At 39.1% G+C, this 13,904-nt stretch overlaps 1 protein-coding gene across 3 annotated transcripts in view; it reads left to right on the forward strand.

Annotated features, from left to right (window-relative positions):
- LOC111569776 (synaptotagmin-2) overlaps positions 1 to 13,904 on the forward strand; it is a 32,034-nt gene that overhangs the window by 1,470 nt on the left and 16,660 nt on the right. The window lies entirely within an intron of this gene.

The following is a 13,904-nucleotide window of genomic DNA, read 5'->3' on the forward strand; positions in this document are numbered from 1 at the left end:
GCAGAAGGTGGTGAAAGATGCAAATCTTACTGACATGCTTTTACATTTTTGCGCATTACAGCCTCTGATGGACAGTGATTACTCTTCAGTGTGAAATTTGTTTTATTTTCTTGCGCTGTAGGCAGCACATTCTCTTCATTTGTCCTCACAGACACCTTCCTTGTGGACGTGTCTCTGTTTTTCTAATCAATTAAGAAAGATTTTCTTTTAAGTCACAGATCTGAGTCGGATCTTTGTTTGTACTGTGTGTTCCTGGGCTGATTGTGATGCAGTGCTGTGAACAGATCAGGTGATGCAGTGGTTTCTGTAGTCCCCAGGGGTGTTATGAGTACATGACTGGGACACTCCTCAGTGTGCGTGCCAAGGGAGGATTTCCTTTTGACATCAGCAAAGGTGAACCATGGGGTGTGTAGCTACAATTTGTCAGAACGCACACAAAGTTAGCCCTGCTGACACACTGGTGCACTGAGGCGCACTAGATGTTCAAGGTAATATCGTCATGAGGCAGAGAGAAAATGGAAGGTGTCACCTGATCATGCAATAAGAGAGCATGTTTAGGCATAGTATTTACTAAAATGCACCTAAAATGCCAATACTTTCATCTCTTTTGTACTTTTGTTAATTAACTGTTGGGATAGTCATGATTAAGTGGCTTGTGTGACTAATTGAAAAAAGGGTGAGCTAGAACAAGAAAACAATTGTAAGAGTACAAAGTTGTATAACAGTAGATATTTCCTAAAAAGCAATGCTGTATTAAAGTTGTATTAATATTTTTCTAACAATCTACAGCAGGGGTGTCAAACTCATCTTAGTTCAGGGGCTACATTCAGCCCAATTTGATCTCATGTGGGCCACATCAGTAAAATCACAGCATAATAACCTATAAACAACCACAGCTCCAAATGTTTCCTTTTGTTTTATAGCAAGAAAGTACATTCTGACAATGTTCACATTTAAGGAACTATCTTTTCACGAAACATTATGAACAATCTGAAATTTCTTAAGAAAATAAGTTTTGCCTCAGTTTATCATTTACACATTACAACTTACAGATCACAGTGTTTCTATAAAGGCACAACAACATTTAGTCACATGCATCTGGAACTGAACAGTCTAGTGTTTACTTTCTGATCAAAACAACTTGTCAAGATCTAGAAATTATTTATTATTTATTAATTTACAATTTTATTCATTGCATAGTCGTCCTGTGGGTCAGATAGGATGCTCCAGTGGGCCGGTTTTGGTCTGTGGGCCTTATGTTTGACACCCCTGAGCTAAAGAGAAAAACATCAACTGGCATATAAGGTTGATTTTTCTTGCTGAAGTTGCATTTGGCTGCACACTGCCAGAGGATTAGTCACACACTTTTGCAGCCTGTGCTTGCTGTCTTGTGATGAAGTCAGCATTGCATCTCTTGGATACAATTATATTATTGGGTGTCTCTTTGTAAGAGACGTATGTTGGCTCCTTGACAAAACATCATCATTTTTAGCTTTACTGCAGGTGTAGCAGCTACTTGGGCCTGGCAGTACGTCTGTCAGTCCACTTTGGTCCCAACAGAAGAATCTCGACTAATATTTAATGGACTGCCAATACATTTTTAAAAGCATTTATGGTGTGCTCGTGATGAAATCTCCTGATTTTGCAGCACCAACAAGTGTAAGTTTTCACTCATCCTGTAAAATATCTCAGAAATCTAAAACATGAATTGGCTCAAAATTTGGTCAAGACATTCATTGTTTTGAAACTATCATAGTAATACTGAAAATGCTCTGACTTTTCCTTTAGTGCCACATGAGATTCACATTTGTGGTTTTAAGCTAAATGTCTGAGCAACTATTAAGTAGCTTGCCATGAAATTTGGTACAGACATCCCATTCCTCTGGTAATAACTTGCAGATTCCCTGGCTTTTCAGCTGGCACCATCAAAGTTTCACCTTGTCCTATAATTTAGTTTATGACCAAATCCCTAAAACACTGCTTACATTCCCATCAGTCTCTGCTTTGCTTTGACAGTTACCGGCTGACTAACCAGCGAAATGAAATGGTCACAGTCCAATCATTGTTTCTATAAACTACCGTCTTGATTGGTTTTTCAGTAGTTCAAATCAATGCATGACAGTCATAGGCAACTTCTTTGTATGCTGATGTTAGCATTTAGTTTGATGCACCACTGTGCCTAATTACAGCTTCACAGGCCTAGTAGCCTGGCTGTGGACTCAGTCTTGTTATTTCTGCACCAAGGAGTTACGTGATGATTGGCGTTGGTTTGTCTGTCTTTCTGTTTGTCAGTTTGCAACATTACTGAAAAACAGATTAATGGATCTGGATTAAATTTTCAGGGAGGGTCAGAAATGACACAAGGACCAAGTGATTAGATTTTGGCAGTGATGCAGCTTATAGTCTGGATCCACGGTTTTGTTAAGGATTTTCATATCATTGCGAGATTGCAGCACGGCGTCACTGTAACTATGACTACAACTAAACACTATGTCAGCTGCCTGCTGACGATCACATGATTGGGATCCCATGAATTGTTTAAACATTTTATCCGTTGGACGCCCAGATAGCTCAACAAGTTGAGCAGGTGACAGAAGCTGGAGTCCCCAACCCAGTAGCCTGTTTTTGATTCCAGCTCACGGCCCTTTACTGCAGGTCCTCCCCCCATTCTGCTCTCCGCTTTCCTGTCTGCCTCTTTACTTACCTAGGGCCAAAAAAATAACTTAAAAAAACAAAATTTTATCCGTTGGAAATTATACAACGACTGAGCAACCTTGGCGGACTACTGCAGTCTCTGAGCGCTTTTCTTGTTTTACTGTGTTGTTAAATGAGCTCACAGGTCTCCATCCACATTAGACCAATGATATAGTATTTATGCTTTTGCAACCTCCCAGAAAATTTTGTTAACCCTCTTTGGTCAGTATATATATTTCACTGTATGTCATGATAAGGCCTATTCACTGGCTTGGAAAGAGTAGACTTGATTGTAAATTATCTGCCTCTGCAGTCCCGTGAATGAGATCAATGTTTTTAAGCTAATCAATTTTGAGTGCTTTAAGGGTAAATTAATATGTTTAAGTGCCACATTTAGCTGCAACAATCAGCTGATTGGTTTGTGTACTGAATGTGTGTCTCTCCACCTGCTCTGATAGAGGTGAAGGAAGAGTTTCCCATTTCAAGAGAAGTACAAACGCAATACATCGTAGTTACCTCATTTTGTGTGCTCTATTCCTTGAGATCACCTTTGTAAGACGCATTAAGATCCTTTACTTTGGTAAAAGTGCCAGTCTAACCATTTGAAAGTCCCCCATTGTAAGTAAACATCCTCATGGTAAAATTGCTCATGCATGACAAACGACACGAACCTGTAAATATCAAAAGCAAAAGCAATGAGGCACAAGTCTCCATCCACATTAGACCAATGATACAGTATTTATGCTTATACAGTCTCCCAAACCTCCCAGAACATTTTGTTTTCTCTCACTGGTCAGTATATAATTCACTGCATGTCATGAGAAGGCCTGTTCATTGACTTGGAAAGAGTAAACTTGATTGACAAAATCAGAATATTCCTAATGCTTAATTGCTGGCAGGAGACAGTTGTTTCTTTAGTCTGGAGGTTTCCACATTACAGCTCCTCCTCAGGAGAAGTGTTCATGCCCAGAGCACTTTTGCTGCTTGATGGCTCATGAAATGGGAGGCTTTCCTTGCTGCCTATAATCCTAGATGCTAACTCACAGGAGGTTGGGTGCATCAATGCACACTTAAAATGATGTTTTTCATTTATTTCTCACACGTGTAGAGTATGCATTGGCCTTTGCACAGCAGAGTTCACAGACTGACATTTGATGAAGTTTTTGTGTTGAGATACATTTCGACAGCTTTTCCTCACAGTGAAGTCAAGGGATATGTTTCACAGACTTTGATGGTTTCCCTGTGAACTGACGTCTTTGCTGGTGTTGCAGTGTGAATGCTATCAGTACAACACATTACTGTCCTGAGGATACTGTAGAATAGCTTTCTACATATGGCTTGCCTATAATCAGAAGTCTATCATTCTGTAGCTCAGGTATTGAATCTCTGGCCCCATTTGCCTGAACTGCACTCAGTCTGGTAGCAACATAATCAACAAGCCATCAAGTGTTCAGAGCTTTCTGTGGTCAGTGAGGAGATTGAAACAGGTGCTAAATCTTCTGAGGCCCTCCCTGAGGAAATCTACAAACATCTGCAATACAGGTGGGAGTAACAACAGGGAGATGAGGAAATGCTAGATGTCATTTAAGTTGAGTGAAAGTATTAGTATCAGATTTACTGAACTAGAGATTACATAAGTAATTAGTTGATATATAGAAAATTAATCAGCTATTTTGATGATAATTGATGAACATATTCAGTCATTTTTCATGTAAAGATATCCTGAGGATTTGCTGAGGATTTTTTGCTTTCTCTAATTGTATCTCTGCATTGTAAATTCAGTATTGTTGTGTTTTTGGCGGTTTGTTGGAGAATACATTTTGAAGTGTCACTGTAATGAGCTTCCTTAGCTGTTTTTTTGACGTTTCATAGACCAAAGTGTTGATTTATCTAGAAAATGATCTGCAGATTGATTAATAGTGGAACTAATCATTGCTTATATCCCCGCAGCGAGCATATCAGTATCTGCTTTGGTTTCACCGCTTTCAGAGTCATTTCCAGGCAGCAAAAAAGTTGGATAAACCTACCTACTCCTCACCAATGACAAAGTTAGTGACTAGCTGATTAGCACTTAACTTTTGATCTTCATATCACAGTAGATAAATGATAACTGTAAATGTATTAAGATCATTAGCATTAAGCTGATCAATTTTGAGTGCTTCAGGGGTAAATTAAAATGTTTAAGTACAGGTTTAACTGCAACAATCAACTGGTTAGTTTGTGTACTGAATGTGTCTCTCCACCTCCTCGAGTATACAGGTGAAGGAAGAATTTCAGCTTTTCAGAGAAGTACAAACACAATACATAGCAGTTACCTCAGCTTGTGTGGTTTGTTCCTTGAGACCCCCCTTGTACAAAGCATTAAGATCTTTAACATCCTCACAGTAAAATTGAAAATGTAAGACTAACAAAATTAACTTCAAAATATCAAAAGTAAAAGCAATGAACATTTTATGCAAGTGATATGATCGCAATAGTGACACATCACAAATGCTGAATTTTCTTGAGGTGGAGTTAGTTTTAACAACCATATGTACAGTAAGGTGGTGTAGTCTAGTCACTCTGACCCTAAGAGCAGTAGGCTTAACATTTAACTGAAATAATTACTCCACCAAGGAACGGCGGAGTTATGTGACGATTTGTCTGTCTGTTAATAACATTACTCAAAAACAGACAAACGGACTTGGATGAAATTTTCTGGGAAAGGAGACTGTAACTATGACAACAAGTGAACACTACATCAGCTGCCTGCCAACAATCGCGATTGTGATCCTGCTACAAATTGACCTCTGCGGGCTTATCAGGACTTACCCGTTGGAAATGATACAAGGAACAACTGATTAAATTGTGAGCGTGTTTCTGAGTCCCATCAATTCGCTTCGCTCAGCTACATATTTAGGTCACGCGATTCAGGATCCATACATAACGTACACATGCAGAACACACACCTGTGCTCAGTGCAAAGTCATTTTGTTTGTGGGTACATCAATATTAAATGGCCACATTCTATAGTGCTGTGATTTCAGCCACGGCTTTTTCAAGATTCCATCCGTCAGAAATGATGCGACTGAACAGCCTTGGCGGAGTACTGCGCTCTCTGAGTGTTTTTCTTTTTGTAATTTCAACACTCAAATTGTAGGAACTGAAGTTTTTGATGTAGGTAAAATTGTCTTACAGTTTTTCTCAGTCACTTTGGTACATTTCTCAGATCAGAATTGAAATTCTCTAAACTACTTGTTCAATCTTCACATCATTGTGTCACTTGTACACATCAAAAAAGCAGTTTCTCATTTCTTTGAACAAGTTGCAGATGCTTTGGTTCATCCATGCAAATGATTCTGTACAATTCTCTGCTGTTTCCTACATTTTATCAACTGCTTTTGTCATGTTGATCAAAATGTATCATCATGGGTCTCTGTTGAATAGTCTCACCCTTCACAACATTTAGGCATTAGTTCATCATATAAGTGTTTACATGCAAAAAGGTTGAACAAGTTGTCATAATATGTCAAGGATATTTCTATACATTTCCATTAGACTTTTTTCTACATCTGTCCTTAACTGGTAAATTGCTTTGATCCGTTGACTTTCTCAAACAAAGGGAAATGTGTGAAGGATTAGGATTTTCTGAAATTGCTCAAACAAGCAAGAGAAGATATTCATGATGTAGATGAGAATTTGTGGCCCAACAGACAGGAACGTCAGGAGGTGTAGGAAGACTGCACTGTAATTCCTACAGCACTGCATGTACAGTTTTCCCTTCTGGATCGCAATGACGTGGTCTGTCAACAAATTACAGCACAAACAGTAAAAATGTAAATGTGAATCTTGTCCAGTCTCCTACAATCAATCTCCCATATACACTAAAGTGTAGCTTGCAATTTACAATAATTGTCATCAAAAATTTAGTCACAGTTTCCATCAGAACATCCCTCCAGAGAACAATGTTATAATGACAACACGACTAAGCAATCTGTCTGATCCACACAATGACACAAGGACTGGTCATTCTGATGACACTGACATCATCATTGACACAGATATTTACTTTTGAGAGATGAACTAAGGATTTTGAGCAAGAGACTGGCTTTTGCAGGTAATCCATGGTGTTTTGCTATTTGTACGAACTGTTCTGAGAAATGCACTTACTGTTTTGCAAATGTCGAGGATGATTCGAGAAATGTACCAAAACAACTGAGAAAAACTGTAACTAACTAGCAGTGTTAACTTCTATGACATACTGAGTGCAGGTACAGTGCTCCCTGCTGGTCGTTCTGAGTCACTGTCAGCTGACTGAAAGCAGTGGCTTGAATAACAACAGAATTCAGAACAACACTACAGCAGTATCACTTCTATTGATCCGGTGTAAATTACAGTCACTATAAATGACGTATTTGTTCACTTACAACAACGCAAAAAAAACCACAGAGGACCTTTCAGCTGTTTAGTGTATTGAAGCAGAGTACAGACCTGTTTGTGAGGATTTGCTGATGAAGGGCTTTCTTAATGATGCCTGTTTGTCTTCCCTCCTCCCAGCAAAAAGCCCTTGACAAATCTGGAAATTTGCAGGAGCAGAAAATGGGGGATAGACTGATTTATCTGTCTCTTAAATTCTTTGCTGGCTTTTGGACTAGTTACCTTAGTATTATATCCTTAAAGTCTCTTTCTTCCAAATGTACCATTATTTTATTGAAGCACAGAAAGTGGGAGAAAAATGACTGCTTTTTTAATTAGTAAGAGTCTACAGCGAAATTTGAAGAGAGCTGATTTGGAGGCTAAAGGAAATGTAGGAAGTCGGTGCAGAAGGATCAGATAATTACTTACTGAATTAGTGCCCCTTCTGGCTTCTCTTTACTCAGTACTACTTCGTCATGTTGCCTCAGATCTGTGCAGTTGGACAACCCATCCTTCACTATGGGTATGATGTTCCCTTCCTCTTCTTTTCCACCCTCTCTATCTCTAAATGTCGCTTCCTCCCTTCCTTCTGCTCACACCCTAAATGCACCAATATCTAGTGCTTGTCGGTCAGGCTATTTTCAGCTCTAGGAGGACGGAGATCTGTGTGTTTGTTAATTGTGGAGATGGTCTCAGACCTTGTGATGTACAGACTTAATCTGTGTTTGCCTTATGTTTGTTTATGGAGTTTAAGGGATGGCAGAAAAGGACCTGTGTTATGCTGATCCCCTCTTAGATAGGCCCACACTATGACCAAAATAAATGAAAAACCATTTCTGTAATGACAAATAAGTGAGTCTTATCTGGTCAATAGGCGAACATTCAAATCAGGAAATCCAAGCACCCTGTGTGCTTTGGTCCATTTTGTGTAACATTTTGCAACATTATGAGCTTTATCCTCCAGAGCAAATACATTTTAGAGGAAGCTGAATGCCATCCATGTAAAGTGTTCCGTTAAAATAATAAGGAAACTTTGTAATTTAACATTTCTGGCAAGCTGTGGAATAGGTGCTAAATATTTCATTAAATCACACACTGACAAAATATTGGATTTCATAGCAGCACTATTTTAGTTTTTAGGGTTTGCGCTTAGCTACTGGCATTTCCTGGTTTAATCTGCAAAAAATGTTATTTTGGGTGCATTTGGGACCAGCAGGATAATTGTAAACAAGTTGTAAACACTGAAGAATCATCACCTTTTAATTCAGCATTTAGGAGTTGCTTATTTCCGTATTCAGCAGTTGCGAAGCAACATTATCATTCATTTTCAGCAGTATTTCTGGCCACCTAATAAAATATTGACTTTTTTTAGCTCAGTTTGTGATCTCTGACACCTCACGAGGTAAATATTTGGCGTGTCAGATTCTAGTTTAAGGATTTTGGCTTTTTTTTGCGAACAGAAAGACAAACCAACAGCAATTGTCACATAGCTCTGCTACGTTCCTTGGCAACATAATGATTATCTTTCACTAACCTTAACCAAAGTTTGTTTCTTGTGACTGAGTCTTAGGGCAAAGTTTTGTGCTTTGTATAGCCTGTTCAGCATCAAAAAATGAAAAAAAAACAACTTGAGCTTGTCATCAATTAGATGAACAGTTAAAAAAACCCAAATGAATACAATATAAATGTAATTTCTAGGAAACAGTTTTGTGTGATGTTGTCTTACATAAGTCAAGATTTCCAATTCTTGGTTTGATGTGACTTTTTCTGTGTTTTTTAAATACTTTGTGACTGCTCATCACCGTAGGGAAATGTTTGTGGGCATAATACTTGCAGTCGTTTGCCTTTAGGCAAATGTATATCGAGGAACACAGGGCAAATCTAGTTGGAAGATGCTGTGCACTTAATTATTGAAGTTAGTTTTAGCCCTGTGATTAGAATTGTTTTTCACTTCTATAATGATGTAAGCAGGTGGTAATATACTGTGGTGCAAAAGTGTTTACTACTGATTCCTTACAGGTATGTACAAAGTACCTGTACATTTTTCTAAATTGGTATGTAAGTCACATTTTTATTCACAGAAATAGTCTGAAAAGTTGTTTTTTCAGTTATTATTTCAGAGTAAAGTCCTTCTTAGAGCAGACAGTCCTGGCTGAGTTTAGATGACGGATCTGGGAGGGTTAATCCCACCTGGTCAGTCTTAACCTATGGTTCATCTGCACCTGCTGCTCTTATTTTCACACTATCCAGCATCTCCATACTACATATACCACATAGCCATACATGGTTCTAATTGCTGTTTAGTTCCATGCATTTTAAAAATGTATTTTCAGTAAAGGAAATACAAATTACAGGACTGTAATTTTCAACAGGTGTGTTGCTGTTCACTGGCAGATCATAGAGGACTCAAACCTGAATCACGTGTCCAGAGACATTTTTAACTGTCACAGCAGGAAAGCATGGGTGTAAATAATATGAATGAATGATGACCGAATTTAATTCAGCTCCATTTGTTCTAGTGGCTTGGTATTGTGCATGTTGACTCTGTTGTGACACTGTCTGAATACTTGAATAGAGCAGAGCCATTGTTCAACTTATTAGTTCTGTGCTACGATATCTGAAAATGTCTGATGTGATTACGTCCTGTTCTGATGCCCTCAGTATTCATGAATTAAAGATATAGCTCAAGAATTGGCCCATAAATTGGGCCACGCTTTGTGTTGTTCTCAGCATTTTGTTGTCAGTGTAACTGGATCTACAAGAAACTTAATGATCTGCCTTTCTCTGTCACATGGTCTTTTTCATACTATCAGTTGGTGGCAGGAAACTCAGAAATGTTCAAACTCTTTACATATACACTGCCATTCAAAAGTTAGAGACAATTTCATGTTTTCCATGAAAACTCATACTTTTATTCATGTGTTAACATAACTGCACAAGAGTTTTCTAATCATCAATTAGCCTTTCAATACCATTAGCTAACACAATGTAGCACTAGAACACAGGAGTGATGGTTGCTGGAAATGTTCCTCTGTACCTCTATGGAGATATTCCATTAAAAATCAGCCATTTCCAGCTAGAATAGTCATTTACCACATTAATAATGTCTAGACTGGATTTCTGATTCATTTAATGTTATCTTCATGTACAGAAGACATTTTGGCATATCATACTAGGAGAAACACAGATGCAATTAATAGAATAAAAAGTTTCGATTGAATAGTTGTCTAAAATGATGTCTATTTAGCCTGCCACTGGACATTCATATCAGGCAACTTTCCTTTCTCCTTCCTCTGTCTCTGTGTTACTGTTTTCAAACTCTACTTAGCTCTGGGAAAAAGGCAGTTATGTACCACACTGAAATTGTTCAGTTGAATTTTGAGTATTTGGATTGAGTATTTTATTAGTGTGGTACGACAGACCTGCTACTTTTTGTGGATTATCCATTTTAATGACCGAGCTTGTTCCACATAAACACCACCAGCCAGGTGTCTGGTAGCGCAACATGATGAGCTGGTGACCCACAAATAGGGGCTATATGCTCCAGTGCAGTGGTCATGGATTGTCCACGGCCCTTTGCTGCAGGTCCTCCCACCATTCTTCTCCCCACTTCCCTATCTCACTCCACTGTCCTACATATTAAAGCCTAAAAGGTCAAAAAAAAGAATTAAACTATTCACTAGTCACTATTTTGAAGAGACACGACACAGCATCCTTTGTTCAGCTCTGCCCAAGATTATTGTGATTGGTTAAAAGAAATTTCATGAAACCTTTGTAGGTGTGTCTAACAAATAACCGGTAATCACTGTCTTATCCCACCATCTGTTTTTGTTCTCAACCTGAAACACATTTGAGGCAGAGGGTTTTTCCTTGCTTGAAGCCCTGTGGTGCATCCTTTGCTGTCTGGTTTGCTGCACATGTGGGTCCAATTCAACCTTAATCATTCTTATGAGAAAATGGAGGTAAATGAGCACAGCATAGCACCTGCCAACTGTAACATAAGCATAGGTTTAATTAGAGTGAATTACAACCTCTGTGTGGGTGTATAAGATCCTCAGTTGTACCTGAACTATTATGTTAATGTTGTTTTCCTGCTATATGACAAGTCAAAATATCTGATGTTAGCAGCTTTCATTCAGATTTCAGGGTGACCACACAACTACACAGACTCAACCGATGTCCTGATGGTTTAGGGATTAAATAAGCTTAACATGAGCTACAATAGTCCCAGTTTGGGTCCAGCTTTCTTTATGGCTTTATTTTTGTTTTTGCCAGAGAAGCTGTGATAATTGCTTTTGTTTTGGGAACAAAGCCATGAAGTTCTGTCAGTTTTGAGTCGTTTTATGTCACATGATTGTGTTGCCATTGATGGAGGTGTCCCTGCTCTCCTGTCCTTCACTTTGCAGATTGACACAGTGGTGTCATCATGCCAGTTATTCAGTTAGAGTGAAAAGCTGCTGTCAGAGCACACAAGTTCTTCTCCATCAACCCTCCACCCACTCTCCGAGCTCTGTAAAATAATGCCCCCAGTGTTTACAGGCACACATGCACAAGAGACACACACACTGTCACCTTGCTGACCAACTGCTGCTTTTGAAACACCCAAACACTGCAAGTGATGTACAGAGCCAACCACAACCATATGGTGCTTTCTGTTTACTGTGTCCACGCTGCAGTGACGACTGACCAGAGTATTGCCAGTGCTTTAAGTGTGTGTGTGTGTGTGTGTGTGTGTGTGTGTGTGTGTGTGTGTGTGTGTGTGAGAGTGCAAATGTGTACAGGATGCGCTTTTGTGTGAGAGATACTCAGAAAGATGGCTCAGAGGAAAAAGTCTACAGTGACAGAAGTAAAAGATGAAAGCAGCAAGGAAAGGTAAAACAAGGCATGGCAGGAAATGGAGGCAGAGTATGAGTAGCTGAGTGCTGGGCGAACTGCCTTCAAGCTTCGTGTTTCTCTGTTACACCCCTGCATTGCAGCACTCCCTGCAGGAGCTGAGAGAGGTGCAGTCTTTTCCACATCCCCTCTGCTGCCTCAGAGGAGACAAGCCATCTCAACCAGAGCACACACTGGCAGCAGCTGTTCTCTGCATATGTTCATTATCTTGGGCTTTGATAGTGGTTGTGTTGCTCTTATCGACCTCCCAACGCAGCACAGTCCTCAGGCCTGACTCATCCTCTGTGGTGAGGATGGTTAACAGAGGGGGGAGGGAAACATTTCTTCATTCACTCATGCTTATGAGAAAATGAAGGAGCCAGGGACGAGCTGGAGCATCCCACAATGCACTGAGAATCCAAGTGAACCAGTTGTACTGTACTGTAACCACTTTGCTTAATAATGCAGCTGGAATGTGACCTTGCAATACACTTTTGGAGACCAAAGCTGCTGACTCAAGAGCAGAGTGGTGATTTATCGAGAGCATTAGGTAGTTACGTCAGCTGACCAAGTCCAGGGCAATGAGAAATATATAAAAAGAAAGCTGTACCATCTATTTAAACAAAATCTCATCCACAAACATGCTGTCAGGGTGCTACTGACTTTTATTCTGAAGTTACAAATTTTGTGTATGTCTCTGGTAGAGCTGCTGTTTTTTTAAAAGAATAAATTTAATCAAATCTAAATTTAAGTTTCTATTTGTGTGCATGCAAACAGAGAAATAACATTTAAAAAGGGAAAAACAAAACAAAATGCTTTCTTAGTCACTGCAATACGTTTTAGTATTTCTTTATTTCCTGGAGCATTTCAGTATTTGCTTGAGCTTTCTGCTGTCAGATTGGTGTAGGTGTTTTCTTAGTTCACTCATGCTTTGCCTGTTTTTATGCATTTTCTTAAACTGCAGTGCCTTGAGCTCTCAGGGTCACCACATCCTGTTACTCCAGGAAACAAATAGAAGTACAGTAAAAATAAGAATCTGAGAACTGTTGCAGATAAATCAAACACCAAATCAAATCAAATCAAGACACAGCTGTTCTAACTCTAAAGCTCACTACTTTACATGTTATAAAACATTGTTTTTGCTTAAAGTCCCCTAACATTTAAAGAAGCTTGTAGTTCAGATTTACAAGTGTAAAAAGCTTGACTCAATCTGTCAAGACCCTTAACCTCAAACTAGCTCACTCATAAAACCTTGAATCAGTCACATAACCTACCTAACCTCACCTTGCTGCTTCACTTCTTCAATACCAAATAATTTCATTCTTCAGAACCGATTCACTTACCTTCTATTCAAGTTTTTAACTTTCAATTTGATTGTGGAGTCACTCAATTCCCCCTAGAATGAAAAGGTTAAGCAAGTCTGTTGAAAGAGAAAATTGTTCTATTGTTTCAAGAAAATTAATGAGAGGCAAGTGAAAATATCCAACCCTATTGAAGCATAAGACCTTGATGATCTTGCACAGTTTTGTATAAAGTTGCAGCTTAATATTTACATTTAGAAAGAGTAGTCTGTGTCACGTTGACCGTTGCTAAATGCATTTGTCAGATAAAAACATTCTGAGGGAAACCATTGAGACAAATGTCTCAAAACATAACTTTGCAGTGCACTGATGGAAAAAGAGAGAGAGGATGCTCTGCGATGCAGCGGTTTTGTGTGAGATTCCTGCCCTCCTCTGGCATAAGCAGCTAATTGCACTGTAACCTCACATGAGAGGAGTTACCTCACACAGGCGTCTGACAGCTGCTTGCTGAACATGAGCACATAGAAAGGTATTTCCCCAAGGAGAGCAGAGAAGGAGAGAGGGTTTTAGGAGAAAGCACAGAGAAAAGACTGAATGCTAGAAATGAAAACGGTTCCAATATGTACAAAAGTAACTGCATTA

This window comes from Amphiprion ocellaris, chromosome 5, assembly GCF_022539595.1.
Source record: "Amphiprion ocellaris isolate individual 3 ecotype Okinawa chromosome 5, ASM2253959v1, whole genome shotgun sequence".
NCBI lineage: Eukaryota > Metazoa > Chordata > Actinopteri > Pomacentridae > Amphiprion > Amphiprion ocellaris.